Below are 17,978 nucleotides of genomic sequence, written 5' to 3' on the forward strand. Positions count from 1 at the left end.
CCAGCATTGTTGTCATCATCATCATCATCATCATCATCATCATCATCATTGTCATTGCCGTTGTTGTCATTGTCATCATTATCATTGTCATTGTCATCATCATCATAATCGTCAATTTAGCATCCATTTTACAATTGGGACTGATGGAATTTATTGCAGTAGATTTTTCTACAGCTGGATGCCTTTTCTGTCACCAACCCCCACCTGTTTCCAAGAAAGGTAAAATTTCCCTGTGGCCAGACATGTTTTTCACAGAAGATTAAAAGTGAAGGCCACTTTTTGCATGTCAATGACACTTACTTCCAACTATCACACAAAAGAAGGAGACACCAACATACATACACATATATATGCACACACACACACACACATATTTATATAATGGAAACAATAATGAATATAATTAAAATTGACAATTTTTTGATCTTAAATTTATTTTATAAACAAATAATACAATATTACATAAGTTGATAAGTTGTTTACTGCAGTGCATAACTCTTTCACTTGTTTCAGTCATTTGACTGCGGCCATGCCAGAGCACCACCTTTAGTCGAGCAAATCGACCCCAGGACTTATTCTTTCTAAGCCTAGTACTTATTCTATCGGGCTCTTTTGCCGAACTGCTAAATTATAGGGATGTAGACACACCAGCATCGGTTGTCAAGCGATGTTGGGGAGGGGGGGGGACAAACACAGACACACAAACACACACACACACATATATATATACATATACATATATATGGCAGGCATCTTTCAGTTCCCTTCTACCAAATTCACTCACAAGGCTTTGGTCAGCCTGAGGTTATAGTAGAAAACACTTGCCCAAGGTGCCACACAGTGGGACTGAACCCAGAACCATGTGGTTGGTAAGCAGGCTACTTACCACACAGCCACTCCTGCATGTAGGTGAAATTACTGAAATTATGCTACTATTGCTATTATGCTATTCTTTTCTGGAAACTCATTGCGTATCGGCTACTGATAGCTTGCAAACTGGCACTGGTCTGTGGACCACCACTTTGAGTAGCACTGTCTTAGACTATATGTAACATTATCCCTGAGGTAATTTTTAAAAAATATTTCTTTCATGTCTCTTCTTTTGTTTTCCAATTTGTATCTGCATTGTTTTTCGCTTTTGCACACCATACCAACTTATTTCAAGATCCTCACATTGGCAGTTTTTCCATCTTGCTTCCATGCCATGTTTTGATAAGAAGATATTGAAATATCTGTTGGAATACAGAGCTTTTTATTTTTAGCTATTGACAACTATACCTGGATGGTTTACATTGATCCTTTTGTCAGCCGAGTCAGACATGTCCCATACCACTGAGATCATATCATTGTCATGTATGAAGTCTGGTACACGTTTACACTACTTCTTGTCTGCGCTTACACTTAAATGTCAGATTATTATCATTGAGAGAGAGAGAGCAGTACATGCCATCAAAGTGATAATAGCTTGATGTGTCTTCACAAGCACAGCAAGTGACCAAAAGTCTTGGTCATTTGTCATTACCTTTGTGAGACTCAACATCTGAAGATCATATTTCATCACTTCATTCCATGTCTTCTTGGGTCTACCTCTTCCACAGGTTCCCTCCACATTTAGGGATCAGCACTTCTTTACACAGCTGTCCTCTTCCATATGTATTGCATGACCATACCAGAACAGTCTTCTCTCTGGTACACCACATCTGATGCCTCTTACTCATTATGCCAATATTAACAACACACACACCAGTTCAATTCCTTTACTATTAGTCAGTCAGTTAAATATCTATCCAACTAACTCTTGGTTAGACAGTAAATTTTTTGTGTTTTTGTACAGACAAGAAGGTAATATTTCAAACACAGTGTAGCCTTGAAAACAGCAGAAACATTGGGCATTATTTCCCTTATAAGGTAAAAAGAAGTTGTCAACAGACAGCCATGGGACATGAACCCACACCCCTCGGATACCGGCTGAGTACTCTACTATTAAGCTCAACTGCCCACTGACAACAATCTCTGTCAAATTAAGCGCTAAATACAAATTAAGTGCTTTTCTTTCGAATGCAACAACAACATATGTAAACAAACTTATTTTGTTTTTAGAAGTGTTGAATGTGTATTGTGTTATACAGACAAGGAGGTGATATTTCAAACATAGTAAAACTGTGAAAACAGCAGAACGATTATGTATTTTACCTTTATAAGAGGGAAAAAAGTTAACAACAGACAGTCATGTCAAACTCCTTTTGTTGCCATTTACAATCTTTTCACTGGCTTCTCTCCCAATTTGTTTTGGAGGCCATGTTTGCCAGGTTAAACAAACGAGTGATTAACAGTGAAATCAAACCGGTGCGTGTGTTATTAATTTTGGCCTAATGACTCTCTCTAGAGGCAGCAATATATATATATATATATATATATATTATTATTATTATTATTATATGTATCTATTTTCTCCTAGTTAATAATTAACTCGGACAAAATAAATTAGGTAGCAAAGATCACAAAATGACTGTGGTGTAACTCCTGTTTATGAGGTAGAAACTCCTTGTTATCTTGGGTACTTGAGTATATATAAATTTAATGAATGGAGTAAAACGCATATGTTAACTGCATACTTTTATTTCCAACATATGTTTCGAAGATTACAAATTATACCTTCCATAGGAATCGGCGATGTTAAAATTGTAATCTTCTCTTCAGGGAAATGCATGCGAGCCAGCTTAAACGTAAGACATTTTAACCGAATATGAGAATTGTAGTTGGAGAAGGTATATATATATATATATATATCTTATTGTGTCAAGGGTGAGTCATTGTGTGTGTGTGTGTATTAGTGTCTCTTTGTTTTGACTTTGTGTATTGGTTGTAAACGAGTATCTCAGTCATACAAGCAGTGTCCATCATTTTCCAATCTTCTGTGAAAATCTGTCAAGCAATGGGGAAATAGCTTGTTTGGAAACAGGTGAGTGTTGGCGACAAGAAAGGCATTTGACAGCAGAAAAATCTGCCTCAATGAATTCTGTCTGACCCACACAAGCATGGGAAAGTGTACATTGTACATTAAAACAATGATGATGATAATGATGACGACCATGGTGGTGACAATGATGATTATACATGTTCTGAATTGAGTCTAGCTGCTTTGGTGTAAAGTGGTAAAGTGCTGGATAAAGAGGAAATCTGCCCTGCGTTCTGGTTTATAATATCTGTGAGATTTGAGGGGGTTTGATGTGGCGAAGATATGAAGCTGAAGTGGGGATGGGACAACCTGAGATAGAAGGGGTTTAGGGAAGAAGCAGAGATGAGATAAAACTGAGTGATGATGTAGAGCAGGGGTTTTCAAACTTTTTGACTTGCAGACCCCTTTATATTTCAGGCTTTACCTTAGGGACCCCCTTATAAACGCTTATGAAATTTATACATAAATATTTGCTTAAAATAGCATATATTTTTACATTTATTTATTTAACAGTATTTAACAAATAGGTTTATTGTCAATTAAAAGATTTCGATTAAAAAACATGTATAAAATCAAATTGCCCATAAAAAGTATTTGCTGTCTTGTCCTTGCGGACCCCCTGTGGTCCGCGGACCACAGTTTGAAAACCCATGATGTAGAGAGAAAAGAAACTGGGGTGTGGTGTGGTGTGGTGTGGTATGGTATGGATCTGGTGGAGGTGATAAAGTGAGGGAATGACAAGAATAGCACAGAGAGAGAGGGGGGAGAGGAAGAGAGTGAGAGACAGAAAGACAGATACAGAGAGACACAGACAAAAAGACAGAGAGATACAGAGATACACAGACAAAGAGAGGCAGACACAGTAGAAGTGGTATAGCTCAGAGGCAGAGAGATAGATAGACAAAGAGACAGACAGAGGAGAGAGACAAACAAAAAGACAGGACAGGCAGAGACAGATAGAGAGAGTAGAAGTATAGTATAGTTCAGAGAGAGAGGGGGGATGGAGAGAGAGAGAGAAGTTGAACTGTGGTTGTGATGTGGGACAGAGGATAAGCTGAGCAAAAACTGGGTGGATTGATGAGGCTGACACTGAGCTGAGAAGCGGTTGAGTAGTAGATAGAGTTGTGATGGAGGGGGTGGACTGGTATTGAATGTAATAGGTTGGGCGGTAGTGATGTGTGAAGAGGGAGAGAGTGGGGGTGGGGGAAAGCTGAGCTGTAGTTAAGATGATGGTCAGCTGAGCAGAGATAGCACAGAGCTGAGCTAATTTCAGGTGACAGAGAAAGGGTGAGAGAGAGAAAGACAGAGACAAGCACAGGCAGACAAATTGACAGAGAGAGGGGGGGGGAGAAATAAACGAAAGGAAGAGAACATAAAAGAGATAAGGAAATGGAAGCAGAAAATAGGTGTGTGTGTGTGTGTGTGTGTGTATGTATGTATGCGTATGAGTGTGTGTGCGCATACGTGTATGTGTGTGTATGTGCGGGGGAGAGAGAGACAGAGGGAGAGAGAAAGAAGACTGAGTGAACTAGAAGGAAAAGAGAATGAGAACACAAAAAGTAATAAGGAAATGGAAGAGGAAAAAAAGATGCGTGTGTGTGTGTGTAAGTATGAGAGAAAGAGTGGGAAGAAGAATCTGTGTGTGAGTAGTGGCACCAAGGGAGGTCACTGCAGCTGGTCAATGTGCGTTGCATTTAATCAGTTCAATTTTGCTCGCTTCTGCTGCTGCTGCTGCCATGGATGTCATACCAATGTGGTGGTTCTTTATCTCTTGACATTATATTATTAACTGTCGCCTGGTTCCCCCCCCTTTTGTATTTTTTTTTTATAGCTTTATCAACATCATACATCTGATTCTTACCTCTACCAACCAACTGCACATGATAAGGTAACCAACTATATCTTACCTATCATTAGAACACGTGTGTGTGTTTGTGTTTGCTTCTAGATACACACACGCAAACACTTTATACATACATGCATACATACTTTATATATGTATATATAATATGCATGCATGTATTAAGCATTTGTGTTTACCGATATATGTATGAGTTTGCTCCGTGGAAATTAGTGTGTATATATAGAGAGGGAGAGAAAGAGAGAGAGATAGGTTTATATATATATATATACATTTCTATTTGCGTTTGTTTCTCTTTCTTTTTCTCTACTTCTCTCTCTCTCTCTGTCTATATATATATATATATATATATATATATATATATATATATATATATATTTATATATATGTATGTATGTAGTGTTTGTGTTTATTTATAAGTCTATGTTTATGCAAATCTCTGTCTTTGTCCCAAATCGCTCTCATTCTTTATATCTATACAGAGAGCTATGTGTGCATATATATATATATATATCTGTGTGTTGATGACGGCAAAGAAAGCACAGTGTTCGTAATTGTGTTTGGTGTTAAAGTGTTTATATATATATATATGTGTGTGTGTGTATATATTCATGCATGTTTTGCGTGCATAATTTATAAATGTATATATGTGTGAAAATAACAGTATAAACTGATGCAAAGTGTTTGTGTGTGTAATAAAACACCAGTTAGTGCATATTGAATAACTACTTTGTGTTTATATATACACACACACACACATATATATATATAGGTCTGTATACATCTATTTGTGTCGATGCTATATATACATATACAGAAAGAGAACGGCTAGTCAACCGTAAAAGAGACATGCAGATGTTTATAGCTGTCTGTGTATGTATCATCTATCTATCTGTCTGCCTGTCTACCTATCTGTATATATAATCTTACACGAAACCGTTACATGTTTCTATATCCATAGATCTATCTATCTATCTATCTATTTATCTATCTGTCTGTCTGTCTATCTCTAACTCTATTTCTTTCTTCCTTTGTGTGTGTGTAGTTTTTCCCAGTTTGACGATTCAACTGTTTTTTATTACAACAAATTGGTTTCGTTTATTTTATTATTTTCTGTTCTTATCTCATTGTGCACCATTTTCTTATTATCCTACAGTAATAATAGTTGTAGTGATGGTAGAATTGATGGTAATAACATGTGCACCTCCCGCTCTCTCTCTCTATCTATCTTTATATATATATATATATATATATATATATACATACATACATACATAAACACATACATATATAATACATATATATATATATATATATATATATATGCATGCGCGTGGGTGTGGCTTAGTGGTTAGGGCACTCAGCTCACGACTGTTAGATCGTGACTTCGATTCCCGGTGGTGCGTTGGTGTCCTTGAGCAAGACACTTCTTCACGTCCACTCAGCTAGAAAAAATGAGATGTACTTTTATTTCACATTCTGTCACACTGAATCTCCCTACGAACTACGTTAAGGATGCTTGTGTCTGTGGAGTGCTCAGCCACTTTGCACATTAATTTCGCAAGCAGGCTGTTCCGTTGATCGGATCAAATGGAACCCTTGTCATCATAATCAATGGAGTGCCAGTCATGTGTGTGTGTGTGTGTATTTAAGCATACGTTTGTATGCACACGTGTATTCGATAGTTCCAACATATATATACGTATGTATGTAATTGTGAGTATTCATGAGCATATATACGATGCTATTTAAATGTTTATATGTGTGTTGCATGTACATATATGTATGTATACCTCTCTCTCTCTCTCTCTCTCTCTCTCTATATATATATATATATATATATATATATATATATACATACGTGTGTGTATATATGTATGTATTTGTATGAATGTATGTCGTATTTGTATATGTATGTATGTATTTATATGTGTGTGCATGCATGTTTGTGTGTGTATGTGCTTGTATGGTGGCTTCTATGATGCCAATCTGGCAATGATTTAATGCAATTCATAGAATAAGATAAGATCGTGTTCTGTGGGTCTCAGACGTCTTTCGGGCAGGTCCTTTCCTTCAAGGAACAAACAACACTGAATACCTCTTTCGTGTCAAATGTATATTGACGTAAATTGAAGACTATCTCACTGGACTTGCTTATATTATATAGTAACTTAGCATACTATCTCTTGTTGAAAGTGCTTATATGTATATATATATATATATATATATATATTTATATATATATATATATATATGCGTGTGGAAAGTGCTTATATATATATATATATATGTATATATGCGATTTCTAGGATCTGTACTTGGAAAGCTTCCCCTTGTCGACGCAAGCTTCGGCGAGGCTCTTATTTTTGTGGAAGAGTAGCAGTTTACCAATGCTTACAAGTGACCCACCTCTAACGATGATGTCCAAGGGTCAAGAGTAAGACATGTCTTACAAGCTGAGGCAGCTTGGCACCAGTGTCGCCAAAAGTTTGCTACCAAAACTGCATATACCGCCAGACATTCTATCCGACGCTCTTTCTCTCTATCTCCCCATCTCCCCATCTCCCACACACTCTCTCTTCCTTCCTCTACCGCCGTTTCTCTCTCTCTCTTTCTGCCCCATATTTTTCTTTCCATCCTCTCTGGTGCTTTCTCATACATCTTTTCCCTTTCCTTCTCTTCCTCTCTTACACTTTACAATCTCTCCCTCACTTACCTCCTCCTCTCTCTCTCTCTCTACATATATTTATATGTTACCAGGCATATCTACTTAAGAGTGTGAACGTGCATTGATGTGAACTTTAACACTAATTCTATGCATAATACGACTGACTTCAGTCTGAGTGTGTAACAAATTTGTAAACGAATTAAGAGATTAATGAGAACCAGAAGAGAATTGTTATAATGAAAATATGTCATCTTGATGGGTGTGTGTATCTAATGTAACACAGACATAATATGCACCCATCATTGTGTGAGTGGATGTGTATATGTGTATATATGATATTTTTACATTTGCTTTTATCAGCTGGAATGGAATGGACAGGCACTTTGAAGTGGTGCTTTTATGGTCTGGTAGCTTTCTCTATGTCAACCGCTTTTAGTTACCTGTTATAGATTGCATATTTATATACGAACCCCCATACATACATACATACATGCATACATCATCATTTAATGTCATGTTCCATGCTAGAATGGGTTGGATGGTTTGACAGAATGTGATGCATCTAGGGACTGCAATGAGCTCCAATGCCTGCTTTGATAAGGTTCCTACGGCTGGATGCCTTTCCTGGTGCCAAGAACCTTGGTGTTACAGCCGCAGCATGTTAGGTCCTGACTGATGAAACCTTGGTGTAAAGGATGATGCCAGTATGTGCTTGTTGCCATCCACCTAACAATATCCACTCTCACATCTACAACCATCCTCCCTTACCATTCATCAAGCATTGCAGTGATGGGGAAAGTGATGAAAACAGTAGTTCAGAAATGACATTGGAAACTACAGTTTCAATCCTGCATGTTGGCAGTTCAGATTCATGGGTCAACTGATGTTGAATTTGAAATGACATCATCTAACGGCATCCTGAATGTTCAAGCAGTCTTCTCTAAGGTCAATACTGTTTTACTCCATATATATATAGAGAGAGGGAGGGAGATCTAGAAAGGGCAGCTCAACTAAAGCTTTTTTTCTGTTTTCTTCAGATGGCTAGTCACAACTAGTGGGTGTCCTCAAATGTGGTCTAACAGCAACAAACAAACAAACAAGAGGTACACCCTGCTTCACAAAGTGTACAAGCACTAAAGCCCAGTATCAGAATTATGCAAAATGCAGCAGAAAGTGGTCCCCCAGAATGATATTCTAGTCTGGTTACATATGAACTGTCAAGGCTGAGGGTTAACATCATTGCTCTTCATGAAGTTTACTTCCAAAAACACAGCTTTGAACAACATGCTGCTGGTTACATCCTCTACCACTCTCTGCCGTGCCAATGAGCATAAATGCTTTTGTAGAGTTGGTCTTATGATCACAATACAGTTTCTTTGAGGCTTGACAACCTGTTAATGGGTTGTTCTGACCACATTATCTCCCTATACCTCCCAATGCAAGCCAAGCAGTACACTACACCTTTTTGTGTTTATGCATTCACACTTCAAGCCGGTCTTGCAGAAAAAGGCTTTTTACTGAACTGTACAACCTCATACAGATCACCATTGCAGACTACTTCAAGGCTTGAGTAAGCTATGCTACAGAATCCAGAAAAAGCATGCTTGGCCAACATATTGCTAGAAAATGTAATGACAAGAGGTGCTTTTTTGCTGGCATTTTGTGCAGAGCAGCAACTCAATGTCACTAGCTTCCTGCAGAAAGACAATTTGAAAATAGCTTGACTGCATCACCAGTCCTAGCATTGGCTTGTCACAGACTACATCTGGTGCATGCATTTGGTACATCTTTCACACCTGACTAATGACCAGTGCAGTGTCATACAAGTTATTGTCTTTTGCTGATTGTTAACTCAGTTTTTTCATTTCAAACTGAAACTAAATAGAGGAACTTATTTCAGCATAGCAAGCTCCAGTCTGTGTGTGTGTGTTTGTTTGTCTTCTCCATACATCTTTACAGTCACACTGCTTCGGCATCGGTGATGTTTATTTATGGCTCGCATAAATAATATGTCCGCATCTTGACAGTTTTTTATCAGAAAAACCAGTGGGAAACAGTCCATTACTTATAAATGCGAGCTGACATCATGAAAAGTATCTGCATGAAGAATATTGCTTCAAGAAGTCTCCAGAAGTGCATGGAGAATTGAAAGTTGCAAGAACGTTGGGAGCAGTGAAGACTAAATGGTCTAATTTATATTACTCTTTTACTCGTTTCAGTCATTTGACTGCGGCCATGCTGGAGCATCGCCTTTAGTCGAGCAAATCGACCCCAGGACTTATTCTTTGTAAGCCTAGTACTTATACTATCGGTCACTTTTTGCCGAACTGCTAAGTTATGGGGACGTAAACACACCAGCATCGGTTGTCAAGCGATGGTGGAGGGACAAACACAGACACACAAACACACACATATATATATATATATATATATATATATATATATATATATATATATATACATATATATGTATACATATATATATATACATATATACAACAGGCTTCTTTCAGTTTCCGTCTACCAAATCCACTCACAAGGCTTTGGCCGGCCCGAGGCTATAGTAGAAGACACTTGCCCAAGGTGCCACGCAGTGGGACTGAACCCGGAACCATGTGGTTGGTAAGCAAGCTACTTACCACACAGCCACTCACCTTTTGGATTGTGTGTATGTGTGTGTATATATCCTTAGGTTTTGTTGTATGTATATACATGTATGTTTGTGTGTGTGTGTGTGTGTGTGTGTCTAGGTTTATTTCACTGCAATGCCTACAAGTGCTGCTTACTCCTTACCGTGTCATACTCTTATTTCCCTATCACTTACTTTACTGCCATCCTAATCTCCTTCACTCAACCCTGTATCACTCATGCTGTCCATTGACATAGGACCCATTTTCTTCTGTTTTACCACCTTCATCATTTGATATCTCCTACCCAACTCAAGATCTGTATATAAGAAACATATTGGAACTACCTACTCTCTTTCCTTTGACCATCTGCCTTGTCATTTGTCCTCTCCTTCCCATTTCAAAGTCTCTATATAAGCGACCACATTGGACTTATTGTACCCAATACACTCTACTCCCCAACTCTATGTACTGCCAGTCATCACCCTATTCATTCTGAAAAGCGTAGTTTTAAAAGATCCCTTTATCCTGTTGAAAACAGGATGTCTTCTAAGCCAGATATGGATGGTTTAAATGCTAAAAGGTTAAATATATGCTGAGTCTTGACTGTGATGATCTTGTATGGAAAGTAAATGTAAAACAGTGATAAGAATGCTATATATATATATATACATATATATATATATATATGTATCTATGCTGTGAGTATGGTTGTTGTTGGCACTCCGTCGCTTACGACGTCTAGGGTTCCAGTTGATCCGATCAATGGAACAGCCTACTTGTGAAATTAACGTACAAGTGGCTGAGCATTCCACAGACACGTGTACCCTTAACGTAGTTCTCGGGAATATTCAGTGTGACACAGTGTGACAAGGCTGACCCTTTGAATTACAGGCACAACAGAAACAGGAAGAAAGAGTGAGAGAAAGTTGTGGTGAAAGAGTACAGCAGGGTTCGCCACCATCCCTTGCCGGAGCCTCGTGGAGCTTTAGGTGTTTACGCTCAATAAACACTCACAATGCCCGGTCTGGGAATCGAAACCGCGATCCTATGACCGCGAGTCCGCTGCCCTAACCACTGGGCCATTGCGCCTCCACAAGTTTAAACATACATACAGGAGAATTAGGTATAAATCTATTGTTTTTCTATTTTTCTGTTGCTTTGTTTTTAACTGTGAGCAGAAGATCTTTAACACTTGCAAGGTCAACCATGGGTTGGGCAAGGTCTTTAATGATGAGAACAATATTGTTTGGTCTTTCCAATAACAAATGCAATTTAGACAAAACATGATTACATTGCTAAACCAGACTGAAATGATGACATTTAAAAAAAAGTCATTAATTTTGAAACAACCTTACACAACATTGGCACAGATGTATGTATGTTATCTATCTACATGTATACATTACACACATACATACACACACACACATGATCATTGTTTTAACATTCAGTTTTCCATGCCTACATGGGTTGGTGGAGTTTATTGAGATGGATATCTTACAGTTGGATACCCTTCTTGCCACCAACCATCACCTGTAACAAAGCTAGGTTATATTTCACCCTAGCCTGACATGTTCTTGCCGAATATCAGAAATGAATGACACTGCGTGTGTGACTGACACTCATTTGCAACTATTACACTATATGAAGAAAAGGACACACACACACACACACACACATGCATACGATAGTATTCTTTTAGTTTCCATCTGCCAAACCAAATTTAGCTTTGATCGACTTGGGACTGTAATAGAAGACCTTGGTCAAGCTGTCATGCAGTGGAACTGAACCCAAAACCATAATGGTAGGAAGCAAACTTCTTAAATAAACAGCCATGCATGCATCTCTTTCTCTCTCTCCCTCTCTCTCATCATCATCATGTTAGGAAGGGTATCTAGCTGTAAAAAAAACCATGCCAAAATAGACAGTGCAGCCAGGTGTGGTCTTTTGGCTTGCTGGCCTCTGTCAAAACGTCCAACCCTTGCCATGTAAAACAGATGTTGAAAACAGCACAGCTCCCATGACTTTTTGGAAACATTTTTTCACACTCAGAGTTGCTGAAGCATGGAAAAACTACCTGCATCAGTTGTTAGGTGCTGAGACATTGCATCCTTTAAAACTGCCATGCTTCCTGAAATCCATCAACACTACACCTGATATCCACCCACCACACGCAGGCACACATGTATATCATAACTCATACACTGTTCACTTTCCTGACTTCTGTACATAATTCTATGTACTGTACATGCACCTTTGATGAGTTGTAGTGCACCTGAGCACTATACACAATAATTTCATTATTATTAGAGAGTATTGTAGTTCGCTTGAAGCATTGTGTATTGTTTGTAAAGAATAAAAAGTTTAGAAAGGTATAACAATGCACTATAGAACAAAAAATGGACTATATACCTGTTGTAACTTGGTTATTTATAGTCCGATGATATTTCGGAATTAGAATTCCTTCTTCAGATCTTATTTGCTGGAGTCTCTGCTATAAACTGTTTTCCAACGGTTTTCCATTTTTCCGGAAGCGTCTCAGTAGTGGTCTCACGAAGCTTCTTCTGGAATTCCTCATGAGAAATGTGTGAGGTCAGCTGTTTCAATCTCGTGTGTGTTGTGTTGGTACATCTGTGGCGTTGCTTCTAAGTTATGTGTTATTATATCCTTGGGCTGACCGATGCTTTCCGAGTAGATTTGGTCAATAGAAAACTGAAAGCTGCCCAGTGTGTGTTTGTGTGTGTGTGTGCGTTTGTGTGTGAGAGAGAGAGAGAGAGACTGTTTCTTTGCCTTCATATTCTATGATAGTTGTAAACAAGTGTCACCATTTGGCAAGTGGTGTCCTTCATTTCCAATCCTCTGTGGAAAAGACATGTTTGGTCATGGGAAAATGTTACCTTATATGGAAAGAGTTGTGGGCTGGTAACTGGAAGGGCATCCAACCATAGAAAATCTGGCTTAATAAATTCTGTCTGACCTATGCAAGTATGGGTAAAGTAGGCGTCAAAACAATGTCAATGCTAACAGTGCTGACAACACAAACTTTTCTCAAATCTTTTTGACCTACAAACTGCATGGAAGCATTACACACAAAAAGTTATCACCCATTTACGTAATTATAAGAGTATGACCAAAGTTATGCTGGTAAAACTGGAAATCTCTTGTCCCATTTGTTAAGTTCACTGATTTGTAACGAAGAGTTTAAATCACTATAATGATAATAATAATAATAATAATAATAATAGTAATAGTAATAATAATAAATAATGATAATAATAATTGCGTAGAAAGAGTACAAGTGTAGTGTAGACATGACAAGGTAGCCCAAAACCTCCACTGATTACTATGTCGTAAGTATGGATATGAAGTTATAGGTGCTTGGTACCAACATACACCAGAAAAAGTAATGGACGGAAAGGGGAAAGCAAAAATCCGCTGGGGCTTTGACTTCCAGACAGACAAGGTATTAGAGCACCGAAGGCCAAATATAGTAACCTTTAGGAGGGACAAACAAGAGTGCCTGATAATTGATGTGGCCGTGCCAGGGGAGCAATATATCATCATTAAAGAAAGAGAAAAGGTTGATAAATATGATGACCTGAGAATTGAAATCGCTAAGATGTGGCAGCTACGAGAGTCAGACATAAAGGTTATCCCTGTTGTCATCGGAGCCTTGGGTTCAATACTACTCAATCTGAAAACTTTAGAAACACCCTACAATCTAGATGTATTGCAAAAGTCGGCATTACTTGATATTGCATGCATATTGCATAAAGTAATGTCTGCCTGGGGTCCTTGTTGTGACTTGATAAACAGCACAAACCCCCGGTAGACACAATATCAGCAACCTCGCGATATTGTATACTGTGTGACATCTATAATAATAATAATAATAATGGTTTCAAATTTTGCCACAGGAGCAGCAATTTTGGGGGGAGGGGATGAGTTGATTACATCGACCCAAGTGTTCAACTGGTACTTATTTTATTGACCTTGCAAGGAAGAAAGGCAAAATCGACCTTGGCAGAATTTGAACTCAGAACATAGCAGCAACAGACGAAACACTGCTATGCATTTCTCCCGCCATGCTAACGATTCTGCCAGTTCCTCGCTGTAATAATAATAAAAATAATAATAATAATGAGTCCCACCCATGCCAGCATGGAAGACGGACGTTAAACAATGATGATGATGATAATGGTTTCTAGTTTTGGCACAATGCCAGGAAATTTAGGGCAGGGGATAAGCCAATTACATCGATACCAGTGCTTAACTGGTACTTATTTTATTGATCCTGAAAGGATGAAATAGTAAAGTTAGCCTTGGCAGGATTTGAACTCAGAACATAAAGATGGATGAAATACTACCAAGCATTTTGACCAGCGTGCTATCAGTTCTGCCAGCTTGCTACCTTAATAATAATATTAATAATGATAATAATAATAATAATAATAATAATCCTTTCTCCTATAGGCACAAGGCCTGAAATTTGGTGGAAGGGGACTAGTCGATTACATCAACCCCAGTACTCAGCTGGTACTTAACTTATCGACCCCGAAAGGATGAAAGATAAAGTCAACCTCAGCAGAATTTGAACTCAGAATGTAAGAACGGATGAAATTCCGCTATGCATTTTGCCCAGCATGCAAATGATTCTGCCAGCTTACCGACTTAGGTAATAATAATAATAATAATAATAATGATGATGATGATGATGATGATGATGATGATGATTTTTAATTTTGACAGAAGGCCAGGAAATTCGTGGCAGGGGATGATAAGCTGATTACATCGACCCCAGTGCTCAATTGGTACTTGTTTTATTGCTTACCAACCACATGGTTCCGGGTTCAGTCCCACTGCGTGGCATCTTGGGCAAATGTCTTCTACTATAGCCTCGGGCCGACCAAAGCCTTGTGAGTGGATTTGGTAGACGGAAACTGAAAGAAGCCCGTCGTATATATATATATATATATGTGTGTGTGTCTGTGTTTGTCCCCCTAGCATTGCTTGACAACCAATGCTGGTGTGTTTACGTCCCCGTAACTTAGCGGTTCGGCAAAAAAGAGACCGATAGAATAAGTACTAGGCTTACAAAGAATAAGTCCTGGGGTCGACTTGCCCAACTAAAGGCGGTGCTCCAGCATGGCTGCAGTCAATTGACTGAAACAAGTAAAAGAAAGAAAAAGAGAATAATAATAATAATAATATTAATAATAATAATAATAATAATAATAATAATGACGATGATGATGGTGATGAAGTTGTTAGATTTTTTTTATGGAAGAGATAATACATTAAATATTCACCATATTTTATAAATACACTTATGCTCTCACTAGAGATTTTATTGATTAAGTTTCCTACAGTTTTATTATGACATTGAAAACATTCTTAAGTAAAATGTAAGACCAAAACAGGAATAGCAAAGAAGGATTCGTTCTATGTTTCTGTTTATATATACTGTTATATACATTCTGTTTGTGTTTATATATCCTATTGAAATATACAAGGACATATCGTTCATCTGTTACTTGTTTCAGTCATTAGACTGTAGCCATGCTGGAGCACCTCCTTGGAGGGTTTCTGTTGAACAAATCAATTCCAGTATTTATTATTAAGTCTCTTATTCTTTTGATCACTTTTGGCAAACCATTAAGTTACAGAGAATGCAAACAAACCAACACCAGTTGTCAAGAGGTAGTGGAGAGATACACACAGGGCAAAAATACAAGCGCATATAAATATGTGTGCACATATATATGTATATATATATATATTTATTATACACACATACATACATACATACACAGGATGCGATGGGTAAATTGTTGCTATTCTATATTTTGATTTCATGCATGCACATTATTTGTTTTTGATGACAGTATAGTAGGGTCAGTTGGGCACCATCTGTGAGAAAAACAGCACCATGACGCAATTCATCCTGCCAGTAATTTGGAAATGACATGCTGTACTGCTTGGCATTTGCACTGGAAGCTCCAATATGAACATTTCAGAGTGTTTGGGTGTCAATTTGAGGACAGTGCAGAGGATTCAGAAAGAGTTGGATGAGTCTAATGGTGATTATGAAGGTACAGCAGCTCGGAAAACTCATGGTGTTAGCTCTAAATTCTTTAGCAGTTCCAGTTGTTATTTATAGTTTCAATGTGTTGAACTGGAATATGAGCAAAATAAGGAAGATTGACAGGAATGTCCATAAGCTGCTGACTTGCAATAAGATACCCCACCCAAAGGTGGGTGCAGATCATCTTTACCTATCCAGAGCTCAAGGAGGTTGAGGCTTGATCCAATTTGAAATCTCTTACAAAACCACTACAATTGGACTGGCAAAATATCTTGAAACATCTAGCGACTGGATGTTAAAGTTCATTGAAAACCACAAGAGACATAAGAAGCTTCATTCTTTTATGAAGGAAGGCAAAAAATTTTCTAATGAGTTTATGCATAATACCCAGGTTGAATAGCATGGTGGAAGTGCAGCAACTGTAGTTGCAAAGAAGATGAAATCAATAGCAAAGCAAAATTTGTTTGAACAATTGGCTGATAAGTAGGAACAAAAACCTCTGCATGGCAAATATGTGGCCTGTAGCAAACAAGCTGATGTAGACCTGAAGCACACCCATCAGTGGCTACAGAGCTCAGGGTATCAGAAAGATTAATATATGTAGGCATGCATGTGTGGTTAAAAAGTTAATTTCCCAACCCCATGGTTTTGGGTTCAGTCTCACTGCATGGCACCTTGGGTTTCTACTACAGCCCCAGACTGATCAAAACCTTGTAAGTGGATTTGGCCAACAGAAACTGAAAGAACACGCACACACATGCACATGTGTATGTCTCTGTGTGTGTGACTTCGTATGTTTCTCATCTGTACCTGTGTGTTCATTCACTGATCGTAAACTATGGCTTCACGAACAGTGTTGTATGCTTGCAGCCCACCACAAAACTATGTCAAGGCTTCTGCACAAGTCAATATGTTGCATGATCTTTGTAAACAAAATGCTTATTCATACAGTGTCCTTTGTTTCTAGTTCTCCATGTAAACACATCTGGACTGTTGGTTGTTCTATAGACTTGGGGAAACATGTGTGAGTTGGCAACAGGAATGACATGTGGCTATAGAAAATTACCCGAACATACTCCCACCTGAGCCATGTAAAATTTTACATGCAAACATGTAGAATTAGACATTAAAATGATGATGATGATGATATATTGGTTGATATAATGTTAAGTTTGGCACATCTGTCAAAAACAGGCTCTGTGGAATTACTGTCGTCAATGAAGGAGAATATAAAAGATACAATTTTAGATTGTAGACAATCTCATTATCAAAGTCTTCTGTTTCACCACCTTTATTATGGAAAATGCAAATACTTCGTTTATGCTCACATTTCAGTAATGAGAATATTTAAGTATTATCCATATTAAATAAATAAAAAGAAAAATTCCAATAATGAAAATCTTTTCATTCTAATTAAAGATTATGTGAATCCATTTGGCCTAGTGGATAGGGTGTTGCACTCATGATTGTCAGATCAAGGTTTCAACTCTCAGAAGTGCTTTACATTTTGTTCTTGAGGAAAGCACTTCATTTCATGTTGCTCCAGTCCTCTCATCTGTAAATGGATAACCCTGCAATGGACTGGGTTTCTGTTCAAGGGGAATGTTGTGGTTTTAGTCACTTATTTGCCATGGAAACTGGATAACTAGTCCTATGAGTCCTAGGACTGGTGACCCTTGTCATATCATTAAAAAAATATCATAATATTTAATATTATGATAATATCATAGAAAAAATAATTGAAGCATATAAAGAACAGAAGTAATTCAGATTAT

The 17,978-nt window shown here is 37.9% G+C and overlaps 1 protein-coding gene across 3 annotated transcripts in view; it reads left to right on the plus strand.

Moving 5' to 3' along the window:
- Positions 1–17,978, plus strand: part of LOC106881177 (acyl-CoA:lysophosphatidylglycerol acyltransferase 1) — an 85,723-nt gene that overhangs the window by 4,672 nt on the left and 63,073 nt on the right. Inside the window, exon 1 of one of the 3 annotated variants that reach the window (XM_089339897.1) lies at positions 4,041–4,847. The exons of the other annotated variants lie outside the window; for them this stretch is intronic. The gene's annotated coding sequence lies outside the window, so the exon portion shown is untranslated. Of the gene's footprint in view, positions 1–4,040; positions 4,848–17,978 lie in introns of those variants that run through there. 3 annotated transcript variants of the gene reach the window in all.

Source organism: Octopus bimaculoides, chromosome 22 (assembly GCF_046866305.1).
Source record: "Octopus bimaculoides isolate indiv1 chromosome 22, ASM4686630v1, whole genome shotgun sequence".
Classification (NCBI taxonomy): Eukaryota; Metazoa; Mollusca; class Cephalopoda; order Octopoda; family Octopodidae; genus Octopus; species Octopus bimaculoides.